The following is a 17,218-nucleotide window of genomic DNA, read 5'->3' as shown; positions in this document are numbered from 1 at the left end:
ATTCAGAACATGGCAATGCAAGTTAAAGAGCAGCCTCTTTGTAATTGTACTTTCAGTGAAGTGTGAAAACGTTGATGTGGAACAGTTCAGGCATTAGGTTGTTCATAGATATGCTTGAGATGTTAATCCTTTCATAATTTAGAAAGAGGCTTTGTACACTGAAAGATTTTCTTTTTAAAAAAAAGTGAAGTGCATTAGGCTGTAATTAAAGAAACACTGTGCAGATTTGGGCATTTAAACCAGAGGATGATTCATCAGGATCATGTCTGGGATGGAAACCTGTACTTGAGGAAATATTTGAGGTATTGGGCTTTTTTATTCCTGCTTCCAGAAAATTCAAAGAACACATTTACTATATTCTGTTGTTAAATTTAAAGATCTTCTGATAAGAAATAACAGGGAAAGGCTGTATCCCCTGGTTGGGTTTGCCCTTCCCAGCAGCTGATAGCTACTCTTGGCAAGTCACCACAGCGCAAGGCAGCATAAAAGCACCTTTTCAAACTAATACTGACTGCATGAGATTAGGAGAATTGTCTTTTCACAAGAGGGTAGTTGGAACGTGGCCTGCTTTGTCACAGAGATTGGTGGCATTTGCGACAGCAACCTCTTGTCATAGAAAGATTTGAATAACATAATAAAAAGTCAATAAATATCTGAAACACAAGCAAGCTTCAGTAAGTTTTAATCATTGTCATTGTAGAATGTGTTCATACAGCCCCTTCTAACATAATACAGTACCCCAAGAGGCTTTGCAGGTGCCAGTCCACATAAGAAAATATTAAGACAGGTGACTGAAAGCCAGATCAAAGAGCATCTTTTATACAGTATCTTTAAAAAGGAAATTGATTTGGTGAAGAGTAGTGTCTGAACGTTTGAAGGCACAGTCACCCTTGGTTGAAAGAATGATGTGATCAACCAACATCAATGCCTACTGGTTCTTTCTCTTCATGACCGTTGTTCAGAAACACAACATCCGTTTCCGAACGCACAGTGGCAATGTCTGGCTGTGCATCTCCCCACTAGCAATGAAATGTTGAACTAAGGCCCCATCTGCCCTTCGGGTTAAGGGATCTTCCACTTTCACCTATTTCATTGGGGAGAAGGGGATTTTTTGTGCGGTGTTCTGGGCTTATTTTAAGGCCATAAGATACAGGGACAGAATTAGGCATTTCGCCTGTTGAGCCTGTTCTGCCATTTGATCAAGGCTGATATCTATCTCAACCTCGTTCTCCTACCTTCTCCCTGTAACCTTTGGACCCCTTACTAATCAAAAACTTGTCTTAAATATACTTAGTGACTTGGCCTCCACAGCCTTCTGGAACAATAATTTCCACAGATTCACCACCTTCTGGCTGATGAAATTCTTCCTCCTCTGAGTTCTAAAGGCTTGTCCCTTCACTGTGAGGCTGTGCCCTCAGGCCGTAGTCATTTACTTGGAGAAACATCTTCTTCATGTCCACTCTCTCTCTCCAGGCCTCTGAGTATTCTGTCCATTTCAATGAGATTTCCCCTCTTTCCCCCAACCACTCATCCTTCTAAACTCCATTGCGTACAGACCCAGTGTTTTCAACCACTCCTCATGATAAGTCCTTTATTCCCAGGATCGTTCTTGTAAACCTCCTCCAACACCAGCACGTACTTCCTTATGTCAGTCCTCAAAATTGCTCACAATATTCCAAATACAGTCTGACCAGACCCTTCTGCAGCCTTATCCGTGCCTCCTTGCTCTTGTATTCTAGCCCTCTTGAAATGAATGCTGACAATGCATTTGCTGTCCTGACTGTCAACTGAACCTTCATGTTAGCCTTAAGAAAATCCTCATCTAGGGCTCTCAATTCCTTTCAGATTTCCAAACCTTTCTCCATTTATAAAATTGCTTGTGCAATTCCTCCTACCAAAGTGCATAACCTCACACTTTGCCATGTTATATTCCATCTACCACTTTGCTTATTCTCCTACTCGTTTCATTTACCTGTCCCGCCTTCTACCTTCATGTCAACTGCACACTTAACAATAATACCCTCTGTTCCTTCATTCAGATCGTGAATGTATAATGTGAAAAGTTGTGCTCTTAACACTGACCACTGCAGAACTCCACTAGTCACTGGTTGCCATTCTGAAAAATACCGTTTTATCCACACTCTGTCTTGTGCCAGTAAACCAATCCTCTAGCCATGCCCTTAACACCGTGAGTTCTTATTTAGTAGCCTCCTGTGCAGCACCTTGTCAAAGACCTTCTGGAAACCCAAAACAATCACATCGACTGGCTCTCCTTCGTCTAATACGCTCATTATCTCATCAAAGAATTCTAACAGAGTTGTCAGATATGACCTTCCCTTGACAAAGCCCTACTTTACCATCCACTTCCGAATACTTCACAACTTCATCCTTAATAATGGATTCTTAAAATCTTATCAATGTATTTATTCCTCGATCAACATCTTCAGAACAGATTAACCTGCGCCACACAATTTCCAGGCAACGACTTTCTCCAGCATGGTAGAATCTAGCCACTGAATACGAATGATCAACATTCTGAGGTTACCGTTGTTAAGAAAGTGGACTGGACTGTCTCTATAAATACTGTGACTTGAAGAGCAGGTCCTAGGCTAGGAATTTTTCAGTGGGTAACTTGCCTCTAGTCTCCCCAGTTCCTGTCTGTCATCTTGAAAGCAGAAGCCAGGAATACAAGGGAATATTCTCCATTTATCTCCGAATGTAACTTCAGTAACACTCAAGTAGCTCAATACTATTCAGAACAAATCAGCCTACTTGATTGGTGCCATGTCCACTGCCTTCAACATACATCTATTCCTTTCACCACCAATGCAGTATGGCAGCAAGATGCACATGATGACTCTTCCAAACCCAGGACCTCTGCTCCTAGCTTTCAAGATGGCAGTTCATGCATGGGACCACTACTTGATGCGAGTTCCCTTTCAAAGTACGCACCATCCTGTTTTGGAACTCAGCTTGGTAAAAATCCTGGAAATTGCTACCCAGCAGCAATGTGGATGACCTTGTATCTCAAGGACTGGCAGTTCAAGGGGGCAGCTCATCATTATCACCTTGGGGGCAATTTCGGATGGGCTTTAATAGAGATCTTCACTCGAGATACCTACATCCCATGAGCAAATAATATATTTTTAAAAAATCATCAAGTCATCATTGCTTTGTTACATCAGAGCTTGGTGTTTGCAAATTGACTGCACTGTTTCCTCCATTTCTCAAGATTGTCAAAGGTGCTATAAAAATGTAAGATTTTCACAAGAAGCTGGTATAGATAGTGCAGTGAATAATCTCCTCCTGTGCTGTGAACTCCCTGTGATTTTAGATTGTATTATCTTGATACTAACACTTGTTAAAAAGGCTGAATATATCCGGCTGACTTTGGACATTGTTCATCTCTGTCTCATAAAATTTTGTTCTACATCCGTGTCTCATTTGATCCCTTTAAGACTTTCCAGTCTATCTTTGTGCATGTATTTTGCATGCTTTTGAGTCTGTGTATTTTAGGAAATTAACTGCAGCTTTCATTTAGCACAGCATTATGCACCTTTTTATTTTAGCAACAGGCTTTGCTCGCATATTTCAAAACAAACATTATCAAGGGTGAGGTGTCATGGAAAGGATAAATGCAATTACTAGATAGTGTTTCCTTACACCGTACTTATTCTACTGTATCTGAAATGTTGAGCAATTGTCTTACTTTAAAGATTTTAAAATAACTTCAGTCAAAAGAGAAAAATGTTACACATATCGGTTTATTTGGTATTGCGTACCTTTTAGTCAGAACTAGCCTGTGAAATTCATGACCGTGTTGCTGTGGTTGAGGCAAATAACAGATACTTTTAAGGGGAAGTTAGATGAATACATGAGCAGGGGGGAAGGAAGGGCAGGTTTTATGACTGTTTACTTTATCGTGCACAGACAGGCTTATGGAGTGTGAACACCAGAGAGGATCCATTGATTGAAATGGTTGTATTTTGTTTTGTGAATATTGTATATGCTTGTGTTTTGAATACTAATTTCATCCTCAGTGAAAGGAAAAAATCAAGATTCAAAATGATATTAGCAAGTAGAAAGTAAGCAAAAGAGGCTTTACTGGAAAACGGTTGGCAGTAAATAGGAGCTGCCACGTCTTTGAAAAGGTGTGGGGTTGCTTGGTAATTGGGAAAGAGTCGGGGTGGTGGAAGACTATCAAAAGTCTGTGCCCATGAGATCGGTTTGTCAGTGGGGTCTGGAGACATGTAGCTTATTAGAAGGTGATGAGTGGATACATCTGATAGACCAGCTGGCAGGTAAACACAGGGCGTCTGTCCTCCCATCATCAGATGCATTAGTAGCTCTTCTGAAGGGGCTAACTAACTAATGCTGCCTCACACCATTCTCACTACCCTTTCCACCTTCTAAAGTCGGCAATGCCTGGGCAATAAACATAATATTGCCACTTTGCCCACATCCTGAGAAGTAAAAGGTTAAGCTGTTGTGAGAATTTGCAGTGGAATTTCCCTGTCTTGTTGCTACTCCAGTGTGGAGACCCAGCATTCTAGCAGTTTGTTTAAACGCTGCTTTGTAACCCACACAGATTTTGTAGTTTGCTAAAATCTACATGCAGTCTTTTAATTCGGGTCCAGCAGAAGTCGAGGTTTCAGTGTTTGGTCTGTATTGAACTTATTAAATGTATCAGGGCAGTCTCTTCTCAGCTTCACTGCTGTTTTCTTGAGCTCATTTTGAATTTCTCCTGTTAACTTCAGCTCCTGGTGAAAGTGGGTCAATGAACTTGCTACCAGCCTACATATTTAACAGTGGCAGGTACTGGCTGTTGGTTCGTGGATGTCAGCCACCCAGAGTGAGAACTGCAAAATGTGCAAAATCTTTCAGTCAATTTATACTGCAAAACAAGATCCCACTAACCACATAGTGAGTCTGTTGGACCCCTCGTTGTCTGTGCTGGCTGTTCATTTGAGTGTGTTATCCAAGAGTCTGTGCGCGAGCAGGAATCCAGCAGCTCCATGCCGAATCTCTGATGTAGGAGTCCATCATTGCTGCTGTCCAGCTCCATTGCCACCGAGCTTTTGTTGCACTTGATCTGAAGCTGGAGTGCTTTGATCAAAGGCAGAAAGCTGTAATTGGATAGGAATGGTGGAGACCTGCTGATTTCTGTTCTTCCACTTACCCCCTCTCTGCTTCTACTCTAGTACAAAGTGAACAATACTGGGTGTTACTACGGAGGGCAAAAATGCAGGGTGGTGAGAGTAGAGAGATGAGCTCACTTGTTTTTATTCATTTGTACTATGTGGGCATCACTGGCTGGCCAGCATCTATTGCACGTTCCCAGTTGCCCCTGAAGGGGCATTTTGTTGACTGGCACAATTGGTCAGTTTGCACAGCCATTTCCGAGGATCATTGAGAATTGTGTGGATCTGGAGTCGTGTGTAGGCCACACCAGGTGAGGATGGCAGATTTCATTCCCTGGAAGACATTGGTGAACCAGTTTGATTCTCAGAAAACCCAATGGTTTAATGGTCGTCAGTATATTCTTAATTCTGGATATTTTATTGAATTCAAATTCCACCATCTGCCGTGAAGGGATTTGAGTCCTGAACCCCAGAACATAAGCTGCGTTTCTGGAATATTAGTCTTGCGATAATACCACTAGGCCCTCACCTCTAGAGAGGTCCACATTATCCCCTCCCCTCAAGCCACAAAGAATATTTTGTCTTCATTCACTCCCAGGACATGGGTGTCATTGGCAAGACCTGTATTTATTGCATCACATAATACCTGAGAATGTGATGGTGAGCTGTATACTGAAGCTGTCATATTAAGGCCAGTGTCGGGGTTTCTCGTGCAGCCCAGTCTCTGGTTGACCCTTTTTCAAAGGCGGGTTATTAGTGAGCCATGTGGTGTGGATGTATGCACAGAGCAGAGGCCAGAAAGGGCACGGGTGGCAGGTTTCCTACCCTGAAGGATACATGAGTAAGACAGATGGATTTTTACAACAATGTAGTCATTTCATGTCACCATTACTGAGATGTGCTTTTCATTTCAGATTTGTTAATAACATTTTGAAATTCCCCAGTTGCTTGGTAGCTTTATCCAATGAGTAACAAACCATTATATCTGAAGGGTGCAGGATGCAGAAAATTATATTTTTTCCTATTAATTTCTATCAATTTTGAATGATTACACACTAGCACTTGTATTGACAGCTTGATAATAAAATAGGCTGTACTTTGGAGAGAAGGTCTATTTCTGAACTTGAAACATGCTTCAAGTCTGTTCAGAACGTGGAATGCAGCTCCACAAGTGTTTCTTGCCCTTGAGCTTCTAAATTCAGTCAGGCATCAGAAGGAGGGAAGAAAGGCAGGGTTGAAATCCAATCATATACCCCTGGCAAATAGTCAGTGAGTGACACTGACAAAAGGTTTGAACTGAAGGAGAAACAGTGGTGGATATTTGCATAGCACCTTGGAACCACATAGCTGAGAAAGCAGTGAGCCTCTGTAACAAAGAGGTGAGCGCAGATGACACAAAGCCCAGTTGTAAAGCTGTCGAAAGTAGAGGTGACACTGAAGCATTTTGGGAGGTGATCGTACAGATCACAGCCCAGTTGTATGTAAACAATGGGTTTGATGTGTATGGTTATTCCTCGGGCGAGGCAAGTAAGTTTTTAGAATTTTTTATTGTTGGAGGATTGTGAGGCACGGGAGATTAGCGGGAATGGGATTCAAGTGCGAAAGTGGTCCCGAGCAATATGTTTCAAGTAGAAAGCAGAATCCTAAGGATGGAAATGGATGCTGTTAAGTTATTGGGGGAGTGAAGGGGAAATATAATTGCTTTAAGCAATTACTGTTTACACAGTTCTTCTCGATTGAACTTCTGTTGAGACTTTTCACACTTTGCTCTGAGGAATATCCACATTTTGAAGTGAATTTTGGTTACTTGGGAAGGGTGAATTCACGGAAAACCAGAATTAAGTAATGGTGTCTGTTATTAAACCTATGGCGTTGCTCCCTACGGTACACGATTACTACAAATGAAGCTATACTATCGGAACTTATCCTAATGTGGCTTTATAATGTCAGAAGAAGAATAATTTCATAGCAATTATTTGTACTGGTATAGTATTTATAATGATGAATGAATTCATTGCCACAGAAGGCTCTGGAGGCCAGGTCATTGATTATATTTAAAACAGGTTCTTGATTTGTCAAGGGGATTAAAGGTTACCGGGAGAAAGCAGGAGAAAGGGGTTAAATTTCTTAGCCGTGATTGAATAGCAGAGCAGATTTGATGGGCTGAATGGCCTAATTTCTGCTCCTGTGTCTTGTGGTGTTATGACTATGGTTTGATGAGAAGTAGGATACAGGCAGCAGAGTTTTGGTTGAGCTCAAATTTACAAAGTCAAATGCCTCATCATGTCTAAATGGTGTAAGCTTCATGTTCTAGTCTAATAACCTAGGTCTGAAATGTCAGCTTTCCTGCTCCTCTGCTGCTTGGCCTGCTGTGTTCATCCAGCTCCACACCTTGTTATCTCAGATTCTCCAGCATCTGCAGTTCCTACTATCTCCTGAACCTATTTTGAGAACCCACTTTGCAATGACTTCTTTCCTTAAGTTCCATCCTGAAATTCCCCACCCTAATTCCAACAACTCACTTGCAAGTCCAGGTATGTGGAAGCCAAATTTGTTTTCTAAGGAATTAATGTAAGACTAAAGTTCATTTTATATAATGCCTCTTATTACCTCAATTTTTGCAAGTATAGATGCTGAAGCTGCTACAGCATAAACTAAGTTTAACAGTCCTCACTGTTGTAATGTTGGAATTTGGAGCAGCCAGTTTGCTGACAAGAAGTGCTTGCAAATAGTTAATGATCAGATGATCTGTTTTATAAATGATGGTTGAAGGATAAATATCGACTAAGACACTGTGGAGAATCCACCTGCAAAACTCCTATTATTCTGCTAAGAAGTAAGGCTAAAGTGCTGTAAGTTGATTTTAGGAGATCCCAAGATATTAATCAAAGGGAGGAAGTTCTCATGATTAGCAATCTTTTCTTGACCATTAGACAGTTTGCAGATCTACAGTGTGCATTTGTAATTGACATGAATTGCACTGTGTACCAAAGTGTACAAATTACTCAACTTTGCAGAAAGGTGCACTTTGAAGATGATTATTTTGGCAATTGTATACATCATTGTGGCTTCAAATAGTCTAATACCGCTGCATCACCTGGCTATCCAGCTAATGCGTGAATGCGTGGGAGTTGACATCTCACCAGCCCTGTGGTCATTCTTTCCTGTAACACTTCGCAGCATGATGTTTAGCTATTTAGCCCAGCAGTTTTCTGTTGTTCTCAACATTCCTTGTCACGATATCTATCATTGTTTCTTTCATTCCTGACCTTCTGCAGCGTGCTCCAGCAAATGTCTTGCATGCTTCCGCTTGTCACCTCTGCTGTCAACCATCAGCCATGAATATTGCAGGAGCTTTAGTACACATGGCCCACACAATAACAGCTTCCGCTGATGTAGCGCTTCGAGCATACTACAGCCCCATTGAGCTTTGCAGAGGCAATTATCAAATGAGATTTGAAATTGAATCATATAAGGAAATTTTAGGACAAGTGACTAATAATTTGGTCAAAAAGTTACGTCCTAAGGAGCTTCTTAAAGCATGAGAGCAGAGAGATGGTAGGCTTACAGAGAATATCAGGGATTTGGGCCTCATCACTGGCAAGACAGCTACCAAAGATAGAACAGTGATAATCGGGAATGAGTAAGATGCCAGGCTTGAAGTCATGTAGACACTTTGAAGGCCACATTTGTGCAGATTGGCTTAGCCACTGTGACCACAGCACCGTATCTGGTTTTAGATGAACACACTGTAGTCATTTCAAAAACAATGCACAGACTGGCACGAAGATGGATACATGCTGAGATACTGGTATAACTAAAGTTAATTTCCCAACCACACTTAACTGGAGGCATTTGCTCTGGCTAGTTGAACTATAATCTGTTGCTAAGATTCCAAATGTTACTTACCTATATGTGTATATTTAATATCACCTCAGCAAGTACATAATGTAATCTGGCAGTTACTGTACTTTTTTTTTGCAAAAGCGAAAGTCTGTCTTCAAAACATTTAAATAGCTCAGTCAGCTGGACAACTGGCATGTGATGCAGAGTGATGCCAACAGCTTGGGTACAATTCTTGCACTTGTTGGATTACCATTTTCTCAACCTCAGGTTTAAACCTACCATCGGCTGTATCTCTCTCGCTGTACTCCCTTGCTCCCCACCTTGCTCTCTACTAAGAGAGTAGACTTTTTTTTAAAAAGGCTTTCACAGGATGTGGGTGTTATTGGCTGGGCCAGCATTTATTGCCCTGAAGACAGTTCAGAGTCAACCACATTGCTGGGGGTATGGAGTCCCATGTAGGCCAGACCAGGAAAGGATGGCAGTTCCTTGAAAGAATATTAATGAACGAGATGGGTTTTTCCTGACAATAGACATCGTGAGATTCTTAATTTTGGAATTTTCTTGAATTCAAGTTCTACCATCAACCATGGTGCGATTCGGACCCATGTGCCTATTATATTACCTGGAGCATTAATAGTCTAGTGATAACAGGATGAGGCCATTGCTTACTCATAGTCCTCTGGAATTGTGGCGATTTACCTTAGTGATTTGGAACTGCCAAAACCCAACCTGCATTTGAAACTTCACAAAACAATTTTCGACATGCAAAATTCCTGAATGTAAATAATCGTCCAGTTGAAGTCTTGTTTCAGTGCAGTCTCTATTCATGCACTTGCTTAAGCCTAATGGCATTAGAAATGACCACAGCGTTGCATCTAATAAAAGCTGCATATTCTTGCAAACCAACAACAGTCAACTGGATTGCAGTTTACAGGTTATCAAATTTTGACTGATAATGCTTCAGTGAAGTATTTTTGCTAAAAATGTTCAAAAAATACAAGTTGTTGTGTATATTGAGTGCCTCACAAAGTTGAATATACTTTGACTTTCCTGTGTTTCTCACTAAAGAAGCATAAACCTTTTCTTGTGCCTTGAGTTAAAGATGAGTAACAAAACCACTTCTCGGTGAACCAAAAAACCACAGAGATATGAAATCTAACCTATTAGAGCTCTGACTTGCAGACAGGTAGAATGTGGCATCAAACAGTGACTTGCTGATGAACCCTTGATGAAACGAGAACTGCTAAACCTTTCCATCAGAATATGCAGGCTATTTTTCAGCACTCCTGCACCTTGGAATCATTGCATTATACTTTTTGATATTTCCATTGGGGCTTTGTTGTCATGCTAGAATTAGCTTATTTTCATTGTTCACATTGTCATCAGATGTTCTTTCTCAGAGCTCCTGCAGAGTTGTGCCCCTATTTCCTCACAGACTTGAACGAGACAGATTCTTGGGGTAGAATGAATGACATATGAAGAGAGACTAGACCGGATAGAATTGGGTTCACTGGAGTTAGAAGAATGAGGAGAAGTGGATCTCCTAGAAATAAATAAAATTCTAACAGGACTAGACGAAGTAAACACAGGAAGAATGTACCTGATGGTCAGACACTGCAGATCCAGGGGTTGCAGTTTAAGGATATGGGATAGGCCATTTAGGACTGAGATGAGAAGAAATTTCTTCATTCAGAGATTGGTAAACCTGTGTAATTTTCAGCAGCAAAAAGTGATTGAGGCCAAACCATTGAATATTTCCAACAGGAAATTGAATCTAATTCTTAGGGCTGAAGGGAATGGGGAGAAAGTGGGAACAGAATACTGAGTGGGATGATCAGCCATGAACATATTGAATGGTAGAGCAATTTTGAAGGGCCGAATGGCCTACTCCAGCTCCTATTTTCTATGGAACCTCGGTACCACAAGAGGTGGCTCTTTGTCCTTCTGCCAGTGTTTGAATTAGTATTGGTTAGTTCCAGTCCTCTGCTATTTCTCTATAGCCCTGTGGACCTTCCCTTTGTCAATATATCATCCTTGGTTTTGAAACAAAAATTTCCACTTTTTTGTCTCTACTAACAATTAACTGCTGCAGTGCTAAAGATTTTTCTTTTAGGTTATGTTTTGCCTCAACAGTAAAGCATGTCTCTGATTATCCTGTGCCTTCCTGTTTTCACTGAAGGAAACCTTGCTAACTTTTCCTTGTATTGTGTGCAACTTCTGTCAACATTTAGTCCCTTGTTCTCCTGTGCTGTGGCTGCCCTGTAGATTGGAGACTGTGAAGATTGTTCGCTAATTCGAAGGTTATCCAGGAACCCTTGTATCATAATGCTGGTGAAAGCTCTCCAAAGGAGTCCTGGTTGTTTAATTGCCACTTGTGCTGTATACATTTCACAGGTAGCAAGAAATGGATGGGTATTGTATCAAATATGAGAGTCAGCAGTGACTTCTGTGGCGGTAGATACTTGTGTTGTGACATTCAACAGTTAAATTTATCACAGAGTCCAGAATTAACAACCAGTGACCTTGTAATTCAAATACAACTTGCATTTTTTTTTGGTCACCTTCAATAAAGCACCCCAGAGAACTTCATGGGAGTGGTACCAAATAATATTGAATGCTGAGCAGCACAAACAGCTGTTACAGAGATTGAGCAGAAAGCTACTTTTCAAGGAGCATCTGAAAGGTGGAAAGAAATCTTTAGGAAAGGAGTTCAAGCTCTCGTAAGGTAGACACGCCGCAACCATTGGTGGAGCAATGATTACTGGAGATATGCAAGGGCCCAGAGTTGGAAGTGTGCAGATATCTTGGAGGGTTGTAGGGTGGCAAGAAGATCAAGCTTTAAAGAGAATTTGAAAATATCAGTTCTTACTATCTCTGAGAATTTAAAGATCCCACATCAAACGTGTCTACATGTGCTGGCTGGGGTCAATACACGAAGTCGGACTTTACAAAAGCGATGCAAACACATTTGTAGTTACTTAGAGCAGTCTGGTGTTCATTTTGTTCAAACCTTGCTGTGAAATTAACCTTCTGAATGACAGCAAGCTTTCCAGTTTCTTCTCTCAATTGAGATCGTAGGCGGCATTTGAGGCAGATATATCAATAAGTCGGATAAATGTAATACAGGGAGGGCAAGTCTGGTTGGTTTTGTGTGTTGCAATAACGCGTTACAGTTCACTCCGAATCCAATATGCTGTGGCAGTGTGCACGTGTTGCCTACATGTTGTAGTCTGGAGCTCTGAATAGCGATGGTGGAGGCTCCCACTTTCCTGATCAGACAGATAATGGAACAAAGATAATAAAATGTGAGGCTGGATGAACACAGCAGGCCAAGCAGCATCTCAGGAGCACAAAAGCTGACGTTTCGGGCCTAGACCCTTCATCAGAGAGGGGGATGGGGTGAGGGTTCTGGAATAAATAGGGAGAGAGGGGGAGGTGGACCGAAGATGGAGAGAAAAGAAGATAGGTGGAGAGGAGAGTATAGGTGGGGAGGTAGGGAGAGGATAGGTCAGTCCATGGAAGACGGACAGGTCGAGGAGGTGGGATGAGGTTAGTAGGTAGATGGGGGTGCGGCTTGGGGTGGGAGGAAGGGATGGGTGAGAGGAAGAACAGGTTAGGGAGGCAGAGACAGGTTGGACTGGTTTTGGGATGCAGTGGGTGGAGGGGAAGAGCTGGGCTGGTTTAGGGATGCGGTGGGGGAAGGGGAGATTTTGAAACTGGTGAAGTCCACATTGATACCATATGGCTGCAGGGTTCCCAGGCGGAATATGAGTTGCTGTTCCTGCAACCTTCGGGTGGCATCATTGTGGCACTGCAGGAGGCCCATGATGGACATGTCTTCTAAAGAATGGGAGGGGGAGTGGAAATGGTTTGCGACTGGGAGGTGCAGTTGTTTGTTGCGAACTGAGCGGAGGTGTTCTGCAAAGCGGTCCCCAAGCCTCCGCTTGGTTTCCCCAATGTAGAGGAAGCCACACCGGGTACAGTGGATGCAGTATACCACATTGGCAGATGTGCAGGTGAACCTCTGCTTAATGTGGAATGTCATCTTGGGGCCTGGGATAGGGGTGAGGGAGGAGGTGTGGGGGCCAGTGTAGCATTTCCTGTGGTTGCAGGGGAAGGTGCTGGGTGTGGTGGGGTTGGAGGGCAGTGTGGAGCGAACAAGGGAGTCACGGAGAGAGCGGTCTCTCTGGAAAGCAGACAGGGGTGGGGATGAAAAAATGTCTTGGGTGGTGGGGTCGGATTGTAAATGGCGGAAGTGTCGGAGGACATCTACAATCCGACCATACAACGCATCATCCTCCGACACATCCGCCATTTACAATCCGACCCCACCACCCAAGACATTTTTTCATCCCCACCCCTGTCTGCTTTCCAGAGAGACCGCTCTCTCCGTGACTCCCTTGTTCGCTCCACACTGCCCTCCAACCCCACCACACCCAGCACCTTCCCCTGCAACCACAGGAAATGCTACACTGGCCCCCACACCTCCTCCCTCACCCCTATCCCAGGCCCCAAGATGACATTCCACATTAAGCAGAGGTTCACCTGCACATCTGCAAATGTGGTATACTGCATCCACTGTACCCGGTGTGGCTTCCTCTACATTGGGAAAACCAAGCGGAGGCTTGGGGACCGCTTTGCAGAACACCTCCGCTCAGTTCGCAACAAACAACTGCACCTCCCAGTCGCAAACCATTTCCACTCCCCCTCCCATTCTTTAGAAGACATGTCCATCATGGGCCTCCTGCAGTGCCACAATGATGCCACCCGAAGGTTGCAGGAACAGCAACTCATATTCCGCTTGGGAACCCTGCAGCCTAATGGTATCAATGTGGACTTCACCAGTTTCAAAATCTCCCCTTCCCCCACCGCATCCCTAAACCAGCCCAGCTCTTCCCCTCCACCCACTGCATCCCAAAACCAGTCCAACCTGTCTCTGCCTCCCTAACCTGTTCTTCCTCTCACCCATCCCTTCCTCCCACCCCAAGCCGCACCCCCATCTACCTACTAACCTCATCCCACCTCCTCGACCTGTCCGTCTTCCCTGGACTGACCTATCCTCTCCCTACCTCCCCACCTATACTCTCCTCTCCACCTATCTTCTTTTCTCTCCATCTTCGGTCCACCTCCCCCTCTCTCCCTATTTATTCCAGAACCCTCACCCCATCCCCCTCTCTGATGAAGGGTCTAGGCCCGAAACGTCAGCTTTTGTGCTCCTGAGATGCTGCTTGGCCTGCTGTGTTCATCCAGCCTCACATTTTATTATCTTGGATTCTCCAGCATCTGCAGTTCCCATTATCTCAGATAATGGAACAAATCTTGTTTTGTCCTTGCCACTAGCCATTGAAAAGTATTGAAAAGATTTGCAGATTGATGCTCAACCAGATTAAGAACACACCTTCCCTTGGCCCTTTAAGTCTTATTTGGTGACTTAAAATGTAGAATAATCTACGTGCATGACAGGGGAGTCAGAGAGGAATTAAAACCAACTCTGACAAATAATTCACAACATGATGAGTTATTTTAAAAATCTAATTAAATCAGGGAACGGCACATACTATAGAAAAGCTAGTCAGCTCTCAACCTTTGAAATCTCCTGGAATATAAACTTTTAAAGTTATGAGTGAAAAGAGGGGCACATTGCCTGGCTTCTCTCTTCCCCAATATTTAATGTGTCTGTGAGATCAGAACTATAAACAGCATTTATTATTTTGTTTATTTATCAGTACAGTTACTATGAATAGTAAAGCTACATCAATGTGAGTATAAAATCAGTCAATTCGTAATTAAAGATTTTGACTTAGTTTTCTGTTTGTACACGTTACTTTGAATAAGTTTCAGAATTTTTTTTACATTTCTTATTTTACTTGGCTAGCCTAGGGGCAAGTTTTAGATACCTACTGCAAAAATAATTTGCATTTATATATTGCCTTCAATGCAGCAAAACAATCCAATTCCCTACGTGAAAGTATGACCCATCAAAGTTTGACATAAAACTGCAAAGGAGGTTTTAGGACAGTTGACCTAATGCTCAGCCAAGGAAGAGTTCTTAGGAAAACTTTAGAGAAGTGGAGAGGGCAAGGGAGTAATTCCAGAGCTTATGGTCTAGACACCCATTGGTGAGATGATTAAGATAGGCGAAGTTGGAATTGCCATGACCACAGGCCCAGAGGCCTGGGAGACTGTAAGGATGAGGGTTATCACAATCAATAGGTTGTTGTAATGCCACTGACAGGAATTATGTGCCTGTCAAATCTAAATGCAGGGAACATGAACTACATGTCCACAGGTGTTTAAAATGGAAGTTCTTTTGAAGGCTCAGTCATCAGATCACAGTCTCATGGTCCATTCTGGTCAGCAAGACCCAGGCTTAGCTCCTCATTCTAGCACTGTTATTCATCTCATTCAGCTGCTGAAGGTGGTCATGCTTCATTGTCCTCTCTGTTCCTGCATTTATTTTCAGATGGAAAAGGTACTGGAAAACATTCAGCTAGTCTGGCAATATTTGTGGACCGATTGAGAGCAACTAAGGTGGTGACATACAGCAGAATTCCAGCATCTGCTGTCATTATTGATACATAAAGCTCAATTCCCTGACCAGGAATTGAAGCTGGGCCGTGGCAGTGAAAGTGCCAAATCCTAACACTAGATCATCACAACAGGCAGGTATTCGGGCTGCTGTGTTCATACAACTTCTCTGCAAATACAATTCAACTAATCTAACTTCTTTTAGCCTTTTTCCTCCCAATTCTGATTTCTTTTTCTATTCAGTTAGTTGTACATGTTCATTTTTGTTGCAAGCCACAATTGCATCTGCCTTCAGCATAGGTGGTGCATTTCAGATCCTAACCACTGTTTTTTGTACACAGTTTTCCTTCCTGTTGAATTTTTTTTGGATTCATTTTTGCTTTTCACTTTTTAAATTGGTGTCCTTGGCTTTCAATCCTTTCTCCAGTATGAACAGTTTGTCTTGCTATGGTGCTCCCTCGCCCTCTTCCCCCCTCCCTCGCCCTCTTCCCCCTCCCTCGCCCTCTTCCCCCCTCCCTCGCCCTCTTCCCCCTCCCTCGCCCTCTTCCCCCTCCCTCGCCCTCTTCCCCCTCCCTCGCCCTCTTCCCCCTCCCTCGCCCTCTTCCCCCTCCCTCGCCCTCTTCCCCCTCCCTCGCCCTCTTCCCCCTCCCTCGCCCTCTTCCCCCTCCCTCGCCCTCTTCCCCCTCCCTCGCCCTCTTCCCCCTCCCTCGCCCTCTTCCCCCTCCCTCGCCCTCTTCCCCCTCCCTCGCCCTCTTCCCCCTCCCTCGCCCTCTTCCCCCATCTAGTGCGCGTGCTCACTACATCATGCTGTCTCCCGTCTTCCTATCTAGTCTCGAGTGTTTTCTGCATTCTAATGCTTTCATATCCTTCACAAATGTTGTTCTCTAATAACTCCTTGTTGGTATCATGCTCTGATTAATAATACCCCTGAGAAATGCCTTAGAATGTTTTGTTACATGAAAATTTCTACATAAATACAAATTGTTATTATTAAGTGTTTTTGCAGTCTATCACCGCAAGTTCCCATACATAGCAAATTGATAATGACCAAATGTCTTCAGTGATATTTGTTGAGATCTCAATGTTGACTGGAATACCAAGTGGAATGTCTGGCCTTGACTTTGAATGTTGGTAGTGAGTCCTTTTACACCCATTCATGAAGATGAACAGAGTCTTGGTGCAATACCTCGTCCAAACGATGACCACCTCTTGCAGTGCAGAACTGTGCAAGGGAATTGACTTCAGTTCTTGTGCTAAGATACTGACAACGGAACCATGTCTGCCACGTGGACTGAATGGACTATTTCTGTGTAACACGGTCCAGCATTGCAGTTATTTCTAAATGGCCAGATGAGTGCGGTGCAGAGAGCTCTTGAGTGACCTGCAGGTTCGAGTGAGTCAAGAAGAGTAAGACTGAGTAATCAGGATGAAGAGGCTAAAGGTAAATTTGACCTAGCCTCAGAGGACTATAGGGCGGATCTCTCACTGGGAACAGAGAGCGAGGAGAACTGAGGGTCGTCATATCTCGGGTGAGGGACAAATGTAGTAACCTCACTCAGTGTGAGAATTGAACCCCCACTGATGGCATCACAAACCAGCCATCCAGCCAAGTGAGCTAGCCAACTGCTATGAAGCAGAAATCTCAGTCACAGATATTTTCTAATCAGAGATAGTAAGCACCCGAAACATCAGCTTTCCTGCTC

The 17,218-nt window shown here is 43.2% G+C and overlaps 1 protein-coding gene across 2 annotated transcripts in view; it reads left to right on the top strand.

The window, feature by feature from the left end:
• Positions 1 to 17,218, top strand: part of hic2 (hypermethylated in cancer 2) — an 81,138-nt gene that overhangs the window by 12,622 nt on the left and 51,298 nt on the right. The window contains exon 2 of one of the 2 annotated variants that reach the window (XM_048556182.2): positions 15,451 to 15,649. The exons of the other annotated variant lie outside the window; for it this stretch is intronic. The gene's annotated coding sequence lies outside the window, so the exon portion shown is untranslated. The remainder of the gene's footprint in view (positions 1 to 15,450; positions 15,650 to 17,218) is intronic. 2 annotated transcript variants of the gene reach the window in all.

This window comes from Stegostoma tigrinum, chromosome 26, assembly GCF_030684315.1.
Source record: "Stegostoma tigrinum isolate sSteTig4 chromosome 26, sSteTig4.hap1, whole genome shotgun sequence".
Taxonomy (NCBI): domain Eukaryota; kingdom Metazoa; phylum Chordata; class Chondrichthyes; order Orectolobiformes; family Stegostomatidae; genus Stegostoma; species Stegostoma tigrinum.
This window is presented reverse-complemented; position numbering and strand designations above follow the sequence as displayed.